The sequence below is a fragment of the Prionailurus bengalensis genome, chromosome A1, assembly GCF_016509475.1.
Source record: "Prionailurus bengalensis isolate Pbe53 chromosome A1, Fcat_Pben_1.1_paternal_pri, whole genome shotgun sequence".
Lineage (NCBI taxonomy): Eukaryota > Metazoa > Chordata > Mammalia > Carnivora > Felidae > Prionailurus > Prionailurus bengalensis.
Genome location: NC_057343.1, coordinates 75,623,819 through 75,640,042, shown reverse-complemented (window position 1 = coordinate 75,640,042; position 16,224 = coordinate 75,623,819).

The following is a 16,224-nucleotide window of genomic DNA, read 5'->3' as shown; positions in this document are numbered from 1 at the left end:
AGAAGAACAAATATTGTTAAAATGTCAATAATACCCAAAGCAATCTACATATTCAATGCAATCCTTATTAAAATGGCACTAGTATTCTTCACAGAACTGGAATAAACAACCATAAAATTTGTATGGAAACATAAAAGACCCCAAATAGCTACAGTAATGTTGAAGAAAAACAAACAAACAAACAAACAAACAAACAAACAACAACAACAAAACAATGCTGGAGGCATCACCATCCCACACTTTAACCTGTATTACAAAACTGTAATCATCAAGACAGTATAGTATTGGCACAAAAACAGACACATAAATCAATGGAATAGAATAGAGAACCCAGAAATTTACCCACAGATATATTGCCAACAAATCTTCGACAAAGCAGGAAAGAGGATCCAATGGATAAAAGAGAGTCTCTTTAGCAAATGGTTCTGGGAGAACTGGACAGCAACATGAGGAAGAATGAAACTGGACCACTTTCTCACACCATACACAAAAATCAATTCAAAATGGATGAAAGATCTAAATATGAGACAGGAAAACATAAAAGTTTTACAGGAGAAAACAGGCAGCAACCTCTTTGACCTTGGCTGCAGCAACTTCTTACTTGACATGTCCTTGGATACAAGGGGAATAAAAGCAGAAAGCAACTACTGGGACCTCATGAAGATAAAAAGCTTCTGCACAGTGAAGGAAGCAATCAACAAAACTAAAAGGCAACCGATGGAATGGGAGAATATATTTGCAAACAATGTATCAGATAAAGGGTTAGTATCCAAAATCTATAAAGAACTTAACCCCATTCAACACCCAAAAAACAAATAACCCAGTGGAGAAATGGGCAGAAGTCACGAACAGACACTTTTCCAAGGAAGACATCCAGACGGCCAACACACATATGAAAAGATGCTCAATGTCAGTCATCATCTGAGCAATACTTTTCTTACCTTTAAAGTAAGAATAATAGCATCTACTTCACTGGGTCACAAAGGTGAAATGGGGGCGTGTGAAAGCACCTAGAAAGGCAACAGGCACATTACATGCTTTCTCTGAGCACACTTTTCCTCACCTTAAAGTGAGACACTTTCTACTGTGTAAGAGTGTGCATTAGGAGGTAACTACAAACTTAATGCAGAATGCATGAATGCATTATGTTCCAGTTTTGGAGGTCAGAATCGTGAAATTGCTCTCACTGGGCTAAAATTAAAAGTCTGCAATTTTTCTGGATGCTCTGGGAGGAGAATCCATGTCGTTCTTTTCCCATCATTCAGAGTTTCTTCTAGTCCTTTCCTCATAGCCCCGTTCTTCCATCTTAAAAGCCAGCAACGTTGGACCAAGAATTTCTCATGCTTCCTTCTCTTTAACTTTCCTTCTTCTGTCTCCATTTTCCACTTACAAGGACCCCTGTGAGGACATTGGCTTCACCCAAATAATCCAGGACGATTTCCCCATCTCAAGGTCAACTGATCAGCAACCTTAATTTCACCTATAAGCTTACTTCTCCTTTGCCATGTAACATTGCATATTCCACTTCTCAGGGCCATTATTCTTCCTGCTGCTTACTGGAAAGGACCAGAAAGCTTCCTCTGAAAGATGCCTTTTGAGTTTCCCTGTGTAGGATAATTTTATAAGGCAGAAGAGGAGGGGAAAGGGCAGGTGAACTAGAAGAAACGGTGTGAAGAAGACAGGGACACATGAGGAGTACCATGCATGACATGCTCTGGGAAGGCTGAGATCTGATACAATTAGACCCGATTGCATCATACCTGGATCCATTAAGGAGAATGCTGTCGACAGGTAGAGAATGGACCTTTAGAACTTGAAAGAAGTTTCTCAGGAAAGGGGATGGTAAATACAAAATGAGCTCAAGAGCACAAACAACAACAACAAAAGATGAGTCTTGGCAACAATGGTAGAGGTGACTTTGAGTTGGAAACACCTGGAAGAGTTTACACGTTTGGAGTCGATTAGGACAGACAGAGAAAGAAGAGGACTGAGGACCTAGAAATGCTATACATTGCAGAGATGGAATGGTTATAAACCATGAATTTTATTAGAAATAAGAAATGGAGGAAAGGACAGACTCCAAGGCACAAATGATATTTTTAGTTGTATGGCCCCGCGAAAAGTATGACATAATTAGGAACAGAGGAGGAAGAATACATTTGGAGAGTAGGAGTAAAGAAAGTTAAAAAAAAAATAGTATGTATGTGGAATTTGAAAAAATCCAAATCCAGGTCGATATGCTAATACTGTTACTATAAAATACAGGAATCCTTTTTGAAAATTTTTCAATCATTTGATTCAGGGTACCCTGCTGTACTTTTTCATGCAAATTAAATCAACCTGCTTCCTGCTACCAGAGGAGCCTCACACCCACATGTGACCAGCCATTCCTCTGCCTAAATCCTTCTAATGGCTCTTCATTAATCACATAATTAAATGCAAGCTTTTTAACCTGACATAAAAGCCCCTTTTGATGTTCTTTCAGAATCACGGGAATCCTTCCAAGGAAACCAAAACGTTGATTTTTATACAAAGAAAAGGTGGGTTGGAAGCATAGGCACGAAGCCTTGATGTCCAAATTTCTGGCTGTCTCTGGGAGCGGAGATCTATAGGCAAAATGGAAAACTAGCTGCCAACTAAAAAATTACATTAAAAAGCACTCTGTCCAAGAAGTCCCAGCACGTTATTTACAGCAAACACTTCTGTGTAATTCTGACTGTTCAAGCCCTCTCATCCTTCTAAATGAGCATGAATGAATAAATCATCTCCAACAAATCACCAAATTTACTTTCATGATGCAAAGCCATGAGACAGGAGGATAATGACATGTTTCCACTCAGTCCACGATCAGACGTAATACGCTAGGCTGAGAAGTTGCGTTTTAAGCCACCCTGAAAAACCAAATGGTTCTTATCTGCTTGATGCCTTTATACATGCTTTGGTCAGGTTGCTTTGGTTGGATTTTAAAGAAAAACACATGGATTCTGATGAGCTTGAGAGAAAAAAAAATACCTAGCAACTATGTTACACCTATTTTATTTTTTATTTTATTTTATTTTTTTATAAAACATTGCTTATGGCCTGAAGACCCTGTAATGCATCTCCCACGTACAATGAAAAAAAAGAGAGAGAGGTAGAAATTGAAGAGTTTCACCTTGATAAAATCTCATCACCAGACAGGGCAGAAGTATGACAATATCTGATATGTAATCTTATCCTTCTTGACAGTTATATGCAGTTTTGAAATAGAGGTACATCGAGATATTGAGCCAGTCTGATCAAAGATTTTTAAAATATTCCTTGGTAGGCTATTTAAATCCTTTTCTTTCTGGTGTGACTTTAGGACCTAGATTCCTTTTAGACTTAATATATGTATTTGGAAGACTAAAACAGTACAGATCAAAAACACTGAAACAGAGTGGTTTGTTAAACGTCAGACTCATGGTAATGCGAGCAATTAGGGAACCGCTAATTAGCTAATTCCTATGCATTCTGAAACACAGAAGTGTATTATTAATTGATAAATTAATGCTTCAGCATATTTTTCTTGACTCTACCTTGATTTGTAGTTACATATTCATTTAATTGATCATTTATATTTAATAACAATACATAGTAATGCAGGGTTATAATGAAATCACAATTCATGGTTATCAGGAGAATATGTTTGCATCTTGTATTTTTAATTGCTTTAAAATATTGTATCTACAACAAACTTGTAAAACATAATTACACAAAATACATTATTTCAAAAATAACTGAGGGAATATGGAAACAAAATATCTTTTCTTTATGATCTTCATAAAGTCTAACACCTTGAATACGGAAACCATACTAATTTTGCAACTCCAGCATCTAAACCGATTTTAGGAGCATAAATATCTTCCTTGTTATTTCCTTTACATCTCACTGATGTATCTTGAGGCCACATCTTCTTGAAAACCAGTGCTCTTGGAAAAACGTGAGGTACAGATGTGCAGAATCCATTGGTTAAAGAAAGGAAGGGAACGTGGCCATCTCGTACGGAACAGAACTTCATGAGGAGGCGCCTACATCTGATCAAACATTCAGTGACTAAGAGGCAGCCACAGAATGACGCCACGTTCAGTATTCAAAATTGAAGAATACATTCAGTACGACTGTACTAGTTTCTGGTGGGCTGCTGTAGCCAAGTGCCACAGACTGGGTGGCTTACGCAATATACATTTATCATCTCACAATTCCGGAAGCCACACATCCAAAGTCAAGGTGTCAACAGGATGGATTCCCTCTGGGACTCTGAGGAGACATCTGTTCCAGCTCTTTCTTTTGGCTTCCGATGGTTTGCTGGCTATCTTTGGTGTTCCTTGGCTTGTAGAGGCACTAGCCAAATATTTGTCTTCATGTTCATATTGTATTCTCTCTGTGCACCCGTCTGTCTTTGTGTCCAAACTTGCCCTTTTTATAAAGACACTGGATAAATGGGGTGAGGACCCACCCTAATGACTTCATCTTTACTGATCATCAACAGAGACCTATTTACAAATGAACTATTGGATGTTAGGACTTCAACATCTTCCAAAGGGACACAATTCAACCCATAACAACAACTCTAATGTTTTAGATAATTATACGAAAACATATCCTCAAAAATATATCTGTGAAAATATTAGCTTTCCTGTGGTATAAAGTAAGGGTTTCATTATATGGTTCTTTTCTTTGGAAATCTTCCTCAGGTCTTTGAGCAGATCTCACGTTGTTCCTGTTTTAGAACCGTCGCATAGACACCCACACTGAGCTCTAAATAGACTTTGGATATTAAAGTAACTAATTTTGCCTCCAGAAGGATATAATCTTTGGAAAGATTTTTTTTTTTAAGTTAAGGCTTAGCAAACCTATTGTGGAAAAAAAAATCCCATCCCAGAAACAGAAATCCGTCAGAATTATAATTTATGAAATAGATTAGAAATACATATCAAAATATCAAAACTAAGAATGAGAAATTATCATTATTATTTTGAGACATTGTTATGAGTGGATTGGTTTGTATAGAGCGACGTACTTCCCAGAGATTTACTCTGCTTCCTTATTTTTTCCTTAAAAGTCACCACCCCAGATAATCACCATGGAAACACTGAGACCCGCTTAATAACCCCACCCACCCCACCATCATCCATACATCTGTAACCTTGGAAGCACCCTGCTTCCTACATACCCACATAGTAAATGAACAGTAAATGGTCTCATAAACAGCAAATAGTCTGATATTTTGCATGAACTGAGAAAATCTGACTGCATATAATGGAGCCTCATAACTTGGTTGGGAAAGGTCCACTCAATGAATTCAGAACAGTAGTATAAAACCAAATTTCAGAAGAAGAAAAGGAGGAGAACGACACATTTTCAATAAAGCATGACCACGCCCCTCTGCCCCCTTCTCTCTCTTTAGGACATAGCTCAAACATGGCGTACACGGTTTCCACTCACATGCCATCATTCAGAACATTCTCAAAGCCAGTTCGGTCCCAAGGAAGCTGAGAAGTACAGGTAATCCCAGGCTCCCAGAGGTCAGGTCACATGTAGATCCATCAAAATACAGGAGGGGAGGCCCCACAGAGGGGGCAGCCAGCACATTCCCCCAACTAAGATATGTGTGTAAATGCATCACCATTGACTATGGCTAGCTAATGTCATACCGTTCACTCACCGTGACAGTGTCTAGGCACAGCTGGGCCAAACTGGGGCCTCTATCTTCAGAGGCTGCTGTTTCTGGCATTTTGTTAGATATCGCCAATGTTGAACAGAAACTGGGTTCAATTTAACGCAAAATCATTGAAATTTGTTGTTGTTGTTCTGTGATGGCAATTGAACTGATTGTGCCAAGGAAGGCACGCAGAGGGAAAGCGATCCCCACGGCAAGAGGTCTGGGAGAGTGGGCTCTTGGCCACACGCCCTTCTGAGAACCATGATGGACAGCTTCTGAAGTGAAAAGAGATACTATTAAGAATGACGTGGTGTGGGGCGCCTGGGTGGCTCAGTCGGTTAAGCGGCCGACTTCAGCTCAGGTCACGATCTCGCGGTCCATGAGTTCGAGCCCCCCGTTGGGCTCTGGGCTGACGGCTCAGAGCCTGGAGCCTGCTTCCGATTCTGTGTCTCCCTCTCTCTCTTCCCCTCCCCCGTTCATGCTCTGTCTCTCTCTGTCTCAAAAATAAATAAAACGTTAAAAAAAAAATTAAAAATAAATAAATAAATAAATAAAAGAGTAACTGCTTTAAAAAAAAAAAAGAATGACGTGGCCAAGTGCAAAGCATAAATTGCAAAGACAGAGGGGGGAGAGAGAGACAAGCCTCCTTCATTTCCCATACGAAAGCATTAGAGACAGAGTTATCGCTGGTACCTCTCTAGGGAGTAATTTGATCAACGCTCAGCTGTGACCTTTTCTATATGAAATAGGCAGCATGTTTGCTTTATGATTTCTTACAGTCTGTTAGTGAGGAAGTCACACACACACTCTATTCATAATGTGATGAGACTTATTTGAGGTTGTTTCCTCAACATGAAATATAATGCATATTTCATCATGAATCCATTCTTACCATTAAAATGCCATTTTAAATGATGTATCAGCAAATGTATTCAGGATAATTTTATGCTGGTAGGAGGTGATTTAGAGCACTAAACGGTATAGGCTTAAATAGCTAACACTGAAAAAATGGGACTTGTGTGAGAAGTGCATCAAAATTTCTATACCGTCTTATTACTCAAATAGGAAATGTACATTATTCAATTAGCAGCTTTAATATCATTTCAACAACACCAGTAAAATGTGCTTTCGAATAAGTCTAGCAATATGGAAATAAGATTTATATAGAAAAATCTATGGATAAAATACCCTTCCCATTTGCTTTAGGAGCTCCCCCCCACACACACAATATTTTTCATTTTGTCACATATGGTTTGTTATTATAGCAACAAAAAGAACAAAAACATAACTTTTTCAAACTTTTCATTTTTTTCCGCATATCACAGGACTTACACCAGAAGATACAACTGATAATGCTTGAAAACTCGTCATCAATCAAATCAGTGAGAAGTGGCTAAGCCATTCGTTTGAGAAGCCAAATAACAGATAAACCTCTTTTTTCTTTGTTTCATATAGAGCTAGTTATGCTAAGTATAGAGGGAGGTAATCATATCGATATTCAAATGTTGAATATTGTACACGTCTGATTCTTCTGCAAGTAAAGTTTTCTGAATATTGTCTCTGACAAATCTAATTCCCCACATCAGCGTGTATGTTTCCAATAATGTTAGGGGCACCTGGGTGGCTCAGTAGGTTAAGCGTCCAACTTCCACTCAGGTCATGTTCTCATGGTTCCTGAGTTCGAAACCCTTATCGGGCTCTGTGCTGACAGCTCGGGGCCTGAAGCCTGCTTCGATTCTGTGTCTCCCTTTCTCTCTGTGCCCCTCCCCTGCTCTCTCTCTCTCTCTCTCTCTCTCTTTCTCTCTTTTAAAAATGAATAAACATTAAAAATTTAACATAAAATTATAGTGGCGTTACACCTAAATGTGTAGCCTGAGTTTTGTAGATATTATTCCATAAAAATGTGGTTATGTTGGGAATGAACATAAAGAAAATTAAAAGCAATAAACAAATTAACAAAGCTATTGGGTACATAGTGCAAATTAATCTCTAATGCAAGAAATCCTAAAGAGCAAAATGTGAAAAAATGTGCATTTTAATAGTATCATAATTGTTAGTAACCAGCCAAAGAAAAGGAAACACAGTTGATAAAGTAGAAAACTTTCTTGTCCTCTGTGCTACGAAAATAGCATAGATGCGGGGAGCCTGTCTACTTCATATGAATTTAGGAAAAGGCTCATAGTTTGCTGGAAACTCCTTTGCCGTGCGTGGTAAAAACATGTCGTGTTCGCTTGTTTTCTTTCTTTTTCCTTTTTCCTCAAGAACAGTCAATAATCTTACTTTATCAATGGGTCTTTGAGATTCTGTGTTCTTTTGTTTTTATTTATTTTTTTTAATGTTTTTATTTATTTTTGAGACAGAGAGAGAGAGCACGAGCAGGGGTGGGGCAGAGAGAGAGGGAGACACAGAATCCGAAGCAGGCTCCAGGCTCTGAGCTGTCAGCACAGAGCCCGACATGAGGCTCGAACTCACGGACTGTGAGATCGTGACCTGAGTTGAAGTCGGGGGCTCAACCGACTGAGCCACCCAGGCGCCCCGAGATTCTGAAAGGACAACATAGATGCTGATGTCTCTGCCAACATGCAAATATTACAGGAAAAAGGGACGTTTTCGATGTAAACCAAACTGGGCAAAATTCTATCTTGAATAACGATGCCTCATGAAATAGAAAAGGAGTATTCTTGGTTGCAACACTTTGAAGGGGCTGACAGTCATGCCTCTTTTGAAGACAAGCATGTGGGGGTCTCATGCCTATTCCCCTTTTAGTTTCACGCAATTTAGGAACCAGTAAAACAGATGAAGCATTTGGAACCTAACTTGTTTTGGGACCTAACTTGTTGCCAAATGGAAGAGGTGTCTGCGTATTGAACAACGTTCCATATACGTACTAGATACATTTCGGATTTCATCGTGATTACCATGGGGAGGTGGAAAGCACTTTTCCTGTGGACAAATAACACCATCAGAGTGAGAAGGCATTATACCCTAGATGCTTTTTCAAATGTAGTCACTGATCCGGAACCAAAATAATGGCTCTCAAGATCAATAATGACAAAGGAAACGGTGTCTGTGTGTTAGAACTAGCCCGTGCTAGCAGTAAGATTTCATGGTCTATATTGATTTGGCAAGTACATCCCATTGTGGCTATTTAAATAAATATCTCCTTATCTATACAGTTTTATTGATACATACACAATCCTGCCTTCCCTCACCCCCGCCTGCTTCTGGCTGTCCTTTTAGTGAAACTGATTGAGCATGTATTAACTAAAAAAGTATCGTGCTGTCTGAAAAAATAATATACAAAAAAAAAAATTACGGGAGAGCATGCTAGGGAAACATGGTAACGTTCAACAAAATTCTGCATAATTGTTCATGTAATATGTTAGTATCTTCTCAAACGTATTAATACTTGTACTTCTGAAAAATCAAACGGAAAAAAACTCAAATTGAAAAGCTACTGTGTATCTCTTTCTGAAATACAAAAACTCTTCATTTTAATTCTTTTCTATTAATACTATTAAAAAAAATCCCTTTACTGGGGTTAGTAAATTGCAGAATAAAAACTCCGTAACTGAAAAATTAAAAACAAATTACATTTTAGAAAGTGCCCATTGATAGAGGGAGAGTTGGTACACCTTCGTTTTCAAGATCGATGCCAGGAAAGTCTGCAAAGTTCTGAGACAGCTGGCTGTCTTCATTTATCCAAGTTGTCATGTAATTAGATGGATGAATATATAAATGGAAATTGTAGCACCACAACACCCATATCCTAGCAGACGGTATACGCTTCCTTAGTTGTGAGAATATCTGTATCGGATTTATTTTATTTAGATTTATAAATCTATGAGCAGCAGTATGCAAAAATGGTTTTGAGCAAAAGAGTTGGGGTGAAAACTGACCCGAGTTTGAATACTCAGCTTTCCTATTTTTTTCGTTTGATAAACGTTTACCAAGCGCCTACCATGAGCCCCACACTCTTCAAAGTGTAGAAATCAACCATTGAGGAAACAAACGAATTCTGCGTTCTCCTGGTATTTTCAGTCTTGTGTGGGAAAGAATGAATAAAGAACGCAATACATTAATTTATAATATATTTCCAATGAGTAAAAAAGTAGCATGAAGAGAAAAGAAAAAAAAAGAGTAAAGAGAGAGAAAATGGTGGCATATCTTCTCTTTTCTATAGGATGCTCAGGTCTGATTGAATGACTTTAAAATTTTTTTTTTCAACGTTTTTTATTTATTTTTGGGACAGAGAGAGACAGAGCATGAACGGGGGAGGGGCAGAGAGAGAGGGAGACACAGAATCGGAAACAGCCTCCAGGCTACGAGCCATCAGCCCAGAGCCTGACGCGGGGCTGGAACTCACGGACCGCGAAATCGTGACCTGGCTGAAGTCGGACGCTTAACCGACTGTGCCACCCAGGCGCCCCTTGAATGACTTTTAAAGAACAAACAAAGCAAAGTCTTGAATGAAATGAAGGGTTCGCCTGAGACAAGTGTTGTAGGCACAGGGGATGGCAACGGTGTGAGTGTGCTTGTGTTGTCCGAAAAGCAAAGAAATCAGTGCACTGAGGGGCTGGGGGAAGGGAGAGGATGGGATTAAGAGAGTGAGTGGGGAGCTGGCCCTTTGAACCCCCAGAGGCTAGGGTGAGGACTGGCCTTTTATTCTTAGTGTCTAGTGTCATATGCAGTCATGGGAGCGGCCAAGTAGGGTAATAACACGGTCCGATCTATTTTAAAAGATCTTGTGGCTGCTGTGTAGGAACGAGGGTCTAAGTAAACAGTGGGATTCATTGGGAGGAGTCCTTCTGACCCTGCAAGAGGGGCCAATGGCTGGGACACAGTGGCAGTTGGGAGCCAACACGCAGGAAGTTGATTGAAGATGTATTTTGAGAGTTTACGCTATTGTTATTCAGTTTTGGTTATTTAGAAACAACTGAAGAAGAGTCAAGGTTGACTTTTGACTTTTGGCTTTTGCCTGGAGCACCGGAGTGAGTGAAGCTGCTTTCACTGGTATCGGCATACTTGCGAGCTAAATGGGTAGATTTTTCTACCTGTCCCAAGCGCGACATCTTCATTTGGAAGAAGTGGAAACAGAGATAGTGAGCTCACAGGGTTTGTCAGTCTTGATTCAGATACTACATCCAAGACACTAAGGACAGAGGGTGGCAAATAGTAAGCACCTAACACTCTAAGGAATCATGATGGAGCACTGTACCATTCTTCAATCCGGCCATCAGCGCTCTCGGATTCTCTCCTCTCCTCTCCTCTCCTCTCTTCTTTCTCTTCTCTTCTCATCTGTCTCTCCAGAAGATTCTCTGCCTCCTTCTCACCATAAGAAGGATTCTTGCTCATGGATGGGTTGAGGGGTAGTTTTACGACTGGATTTCTATGAATACACTCTGGTACTCTGGGAGCATCGGTGAATGTCAAAATAGCATAAGACACACTTCACAATCTTCTCTTTCAAACTCCAGGTCCACTTTGTACTTACTACTACTAATCATAGCTAACCTCTATTTTGTATTCTCCATTTCAAACGCGCTTTAGAATAGAGTGTAATTCTCCAAGTATTGCTGTAAGAAATATTTCTTCATAATTACAGTAAACAAGCAAATGCGAAACAGAAACAAAAACAGGCTGAGAGTTAAAGTACCCACAGGGTGACCGCCTTGGGGAAAGTAACATTAGTCTCACAGCTGATAATGGGAAAACATTGGCTTAACATGCTTGCTCACTGCGAATGTTGCACTTTCCCCACTGTCTGCTCACTTCTCCAGGAATTACATAACTGCTCTTGGCCTCAAATAATAAAGAAGATCTGAAAAAATAGGAAGCTGTTTGGCTTTCTGAGATTTGGAGTTATTTGGGGATACAATCACTCCCCAAGGTATTGATTCGCCTCAAAAGTAAAGAATGAAGTCAGCAAAATCCCCCTTCATTATTCCCATCACTGTTGTTTTTACCTGGGGTTTTCTTTGTTCTGTTATAAAGATATCTTTCTTTCCAGGTACTCAGAGAATTCATTTTTGGCCTCGAGTAAACAAGTAGATGGTTATAGGGGACTCTTTTTTAGCATCAAAATCTACAGGAAACCATAAATCATTTGTATGGGAATGCACTTTAGATATAAGATGGTTTATATATTTTTCAGAGATTTAATTATTTAAATGAAATGATCTGACAATTATGATGAAATGAAATTATTGGACAAATGAAATTATTAAATCATTATTGGACAATTATTTTGCTTGCCAGGCACCATGCTGATCATTCTAAATAGTCTTAACCAAGCAGGGTAAGAAGTAACAATATACCACTATAAGTGTTGGTCTAGGTGCTCATGACAAAATATGAAATAAGACCAGCCCTTGCCCTCAAAGAGCCCCCAGTTTATAACAGATAATATGCCCCTGCTAGACAGCTTTTTCTAAGTTCTACCCAATGTTTGAGCTTCCCAAGGAAGCCTTGATGCAATCAGAAGGCGTTGGTATTCAAGCATCTCGCCTTTTCCCTTCATCTTGTCTGATTCATATGGCTTGCCAGATGTCCTGGAAATGCCCAAAGGGCCGAGGATGGGTTCCCACCATCTGGAAATGGTCCTTTGTAATATTGCAACAACACCACCTCCCCTCTCCCTATACCCATATCAAAATCAACCACAACAGCTGGATGTTCAATTATTCAGGCTTCGTAAGTACTCTTTAATTACCACTACACACCATCTATTAACCCAATAAGCACAAAATCACGCTCTGTAGTTATAGTTATAACTGAACCAGATATGGGACGTATTTGCATTGTTTATTTTTTCTTCAGGACTTGTAAATACACCTTTAAAAATAATGCAAAGGTATCTAACTTTCAAATTTAACTTGGCACTTGTAACCGCTTATTAATTTATAGTATAAATTTAATTCATAACTCTCTCTGTGATTTAAATGAAGTATCTTGAATTTTATCGTCCTTTGTATGATTAAGCTCATAGTTAAAAATAGGGAATATACAACAATGCTTAGGGAGATCGGAAAGAAACTTAGATGGCCTAACAATCCGAAACAGTTGTGACTTCCGTGCTAAGAATTTATGTGGGCTTTTGCACATGTGGAAGAATAAAAAGTAACCTTGCCACGACAGTCACCGTGATACATTATACCCTCTTTGGGGAATTAAAAAAAGGCCTTCATAAAGAAGAGCACTGCCCAAATATATGCAGGTTATTTTAAGTGTAACAAGGAAAGTATTTAAAAATAATATTTTCAGAGATGAAAAATGATTTCAGTGAAAATGGTCTCTTCCTTAAAATGGTTAAAAACACAACTAATAAATGACTATATTCATCGGTACTAGACAATTTAAAATCTTTCACTAATTACTAAGAAACATCCCCTCATAATATAAGTTTTTCAGCACAATTTCGCATCAGAGTTTGACAATAATTTTACTGTGCGAATATGTAACTACTCACGATGAGGCTGAAGTAAGGTTTCTCTAGGAAAAATGTCTTCTATTGGCTAATAAGTAGACAATTTTTTTTTTCTTTTTTTTGTTTTACTGTGGCTCTTGAGGGTTTTCTCTTTCTTTTATCCTTTTGTCTGTTCTGTGCAACATTTATGCTGCTTAGCATTTTTTTTTTTTTACTTTCCTAGTTGCCATTTCTTAGTAAATGGGCTCATCAAATTTCTGTCACGTGACACCATTAATCACCTAACACCAGCTCATGGTAAAAACAGCATTTATCTCCTGTTGGTCAGTTTTATAAAAGGCGAGAGTAAATTCTGGAAATACGTCTTAGCGTCTTAATACGTGTGTTTTTAAATCTTTTTAAATAAAATATTAAGATAAACTAGGTTTAGGATTAAGTTTTAAGAAAAGGAAATAGGCACTCAACATAGGATATTGTCCAGTTTGCTCAGAACTTAAATTTGGCCCTGGCGATTGTTTGAGAATGGAAAACATAGTAGGCTAGAAAATGGCTCCCAAAGGTATCAGGCCATAATCCCTGGAAGCTGTAAGTGCCGCCGTGGATATCTTCAATTATCTAGGTGTGTTTTAAATGGAATCCCATTTACCCTGACAAGAGGGAAGTAGGATTACCCCGCACAAACAGAGAAGTTGAAGATCGAATAGAGAGAACTTCAACTACGTTGGCCTTGAAGACTGGACAGATTGCGTCGTGAGCCAGGAAATAACCAAAAACGTGGAAGAAGCCAGGAGCGGGTTCTCCTCAGAGCCTCCGTAAGGAGCCCGGGTCGGCCACCTTGAGTGTGGAATTCTGCACTCCAAAATTGTGAGGGGATAAATTTCTGTTGGTGTTGGCCAGCGGGTCACTGAATCTGAAACAGACTCCGGACTCTGAGCAGTCAGCACAGAGCCCGACGCGGGGCTTGAACTCATGAACCATGAGATTTGTTACAGCAGGAAGCAAGCCCAGCTGAGACCGTCAGGGAGTAGCCATATACTACTGTGTTCATTTAAAGACAGCAGTGTTCTGAGGTGTTTATTTGCTCCTGCAGGCCTAAAGACATTTTCTCTCCTATGCCACGTATCTTTTCTCCTCCATCTCATCTTCTCTTTGCTTACATCTCTGTTCGTGCCATCACAGAGGTCTATGCTGATGTGACCAGAGGCCTCCAGTGTAGCCTGGTAAGATGTCACCTCGGTTACATCTTGTTACCTCTGTAGCTATACTTCCTCCAAAAGTTGCTCGGTTATGTCCACCCCTGCTCAAATCTAGGGTTAGACAGGCTGGCTGGGATCTTCCTTGACCAATAGGTGATGGAGGCCAGGGTATAAATGCCCTGCTCTTCCCTATTTTGTGGAAAGACTTCTAGAGTGCACTGTTCTTGCCAGGTCCCCCTGGGTCTGAGACCCTAGTGCCCACAGCAGGAATGAAATCAGTAGCAGAACTTTGATCAGCCATTTCTCCTTCTCACTTTCCCTTTCTCACTCTGCCACTCCTGTTCTGTGACCTTAATTTTTTAAAATAAAAGATTCAGGGGGGGCGCCTGGGTGGCGCAGTCGGTTAAGCGTCCGACTTCAGCCAGGTCACAATCTCGCGGTCTGTGAGTTCGAGCCCCGCGTCGGGCTCTGGGCTGATGGCTCAGAGCCTGGAGCCTGTTTCCGATTCTGTGTCTCCCTCTCTCTCTGCCCCTCCCCCGTTCATGCTCTGTCTCTCTCTGTCCCAAAAATAAATAAACATTGAAAAAAAAATACTCTTAAAAAAAAAAAACGATTCAGGGGTACCTGGGTAGCTCAGTTATGTGTCTCACTTTGGCTCACGTCATGATCTCATGGTTCATGAGTTCGAGCCCTGCATCGGGCTCTGTGCTAACAGCTCAGAGCCTGGAGCCTGTTTCGGATTCAGTGTCTCCTGCTGTCTCTGCCCCTCCCCTCCTCAGTGTTGTCTGTCTTTCTCTCAAAAATAAATAAACGTTAAAAATAATGTAAAACCAATAAAAACCATAAACAAAATAAAAGATTCACACCCAATTCTCAGCTTCATCTCTGCACCTAGATGGAATCACACATAAGGCAACTGGAATAGCAGCAGGTGGCCATGGACAAAGACGGAGAGAGGTGTTCGGGGATTGGAGCGCTCGCTGATCCCGTAACCATGGGGACCCGCTGTTGGTGGCGTGGGGTAGAAATCTGGTCCGGCAGGCCACCACACCACAATCACAGAGCTCTTAAGGCTGGTGGCTTGAACTGAGGCACGATGGGAGTTTTCAACTTCCCAGCCAATAGTCAGCGTAGGAATGGACAGTGAACAGACTTTTTAAATGGCTCTGAAACCTGCAAAATAGAAAATGGCAGGCTCAGTTGAGCCCTCAACTCAAAGCAGATGATGAAGATCAGAAACCTCCACGACATCATTCAAAAGGCCCTTGTCTCCTGCAGCCACATGACAGAAAGTGCTGAAATCAGGTCCCAGATTTAATTGGAAGGATTGCAAAGATATAAGCACAACACTTCATAGGTCTCCCTAGCTACATCAAAGGCACTGATAAGGTAAGACGGGGGCCCTAGTGTGCAACGGGCACACTACTAGGGTGGGCAAATCTGAAAATCTCCAATTGCCTCCAGCTGTCACTGAGCACCCTTTCTGTTGGTGGAAGAGAGCTTCCTCTCCTCAGGTGGCAGTCATGTATGTAAAGAGTTGTCCTAACAGATGTCTTACAAGATGACCTTTGTTCTCCGTAGTCTGTCCGATCTTTCCACCTTGCCACTTGACCAAGGGTTGGCAAACTTTTTTCTGTAAACAGCAAAACTATTATCTATTTTTGGCTTTGTGGGCCAAAAGGCAAAGATGGATATCATGATGTGGTCATTTCTGTAGCCATTTAAAAATGTTAAATCCACATTTAGGCCACAGGCCACACAGAAACAGGCAGCAGATGGGATTTGGCCTCTGGGTCATAGTGTGCTGACCACTGATCTCAACCTGTTCATTTTCAAACTTTAGACTCCATCAGAGTCACTTAGAGGACTTAACAAGATCATTTCCAGGACCCAACCCCAGAGTAGGTCTTGGGTCGGCG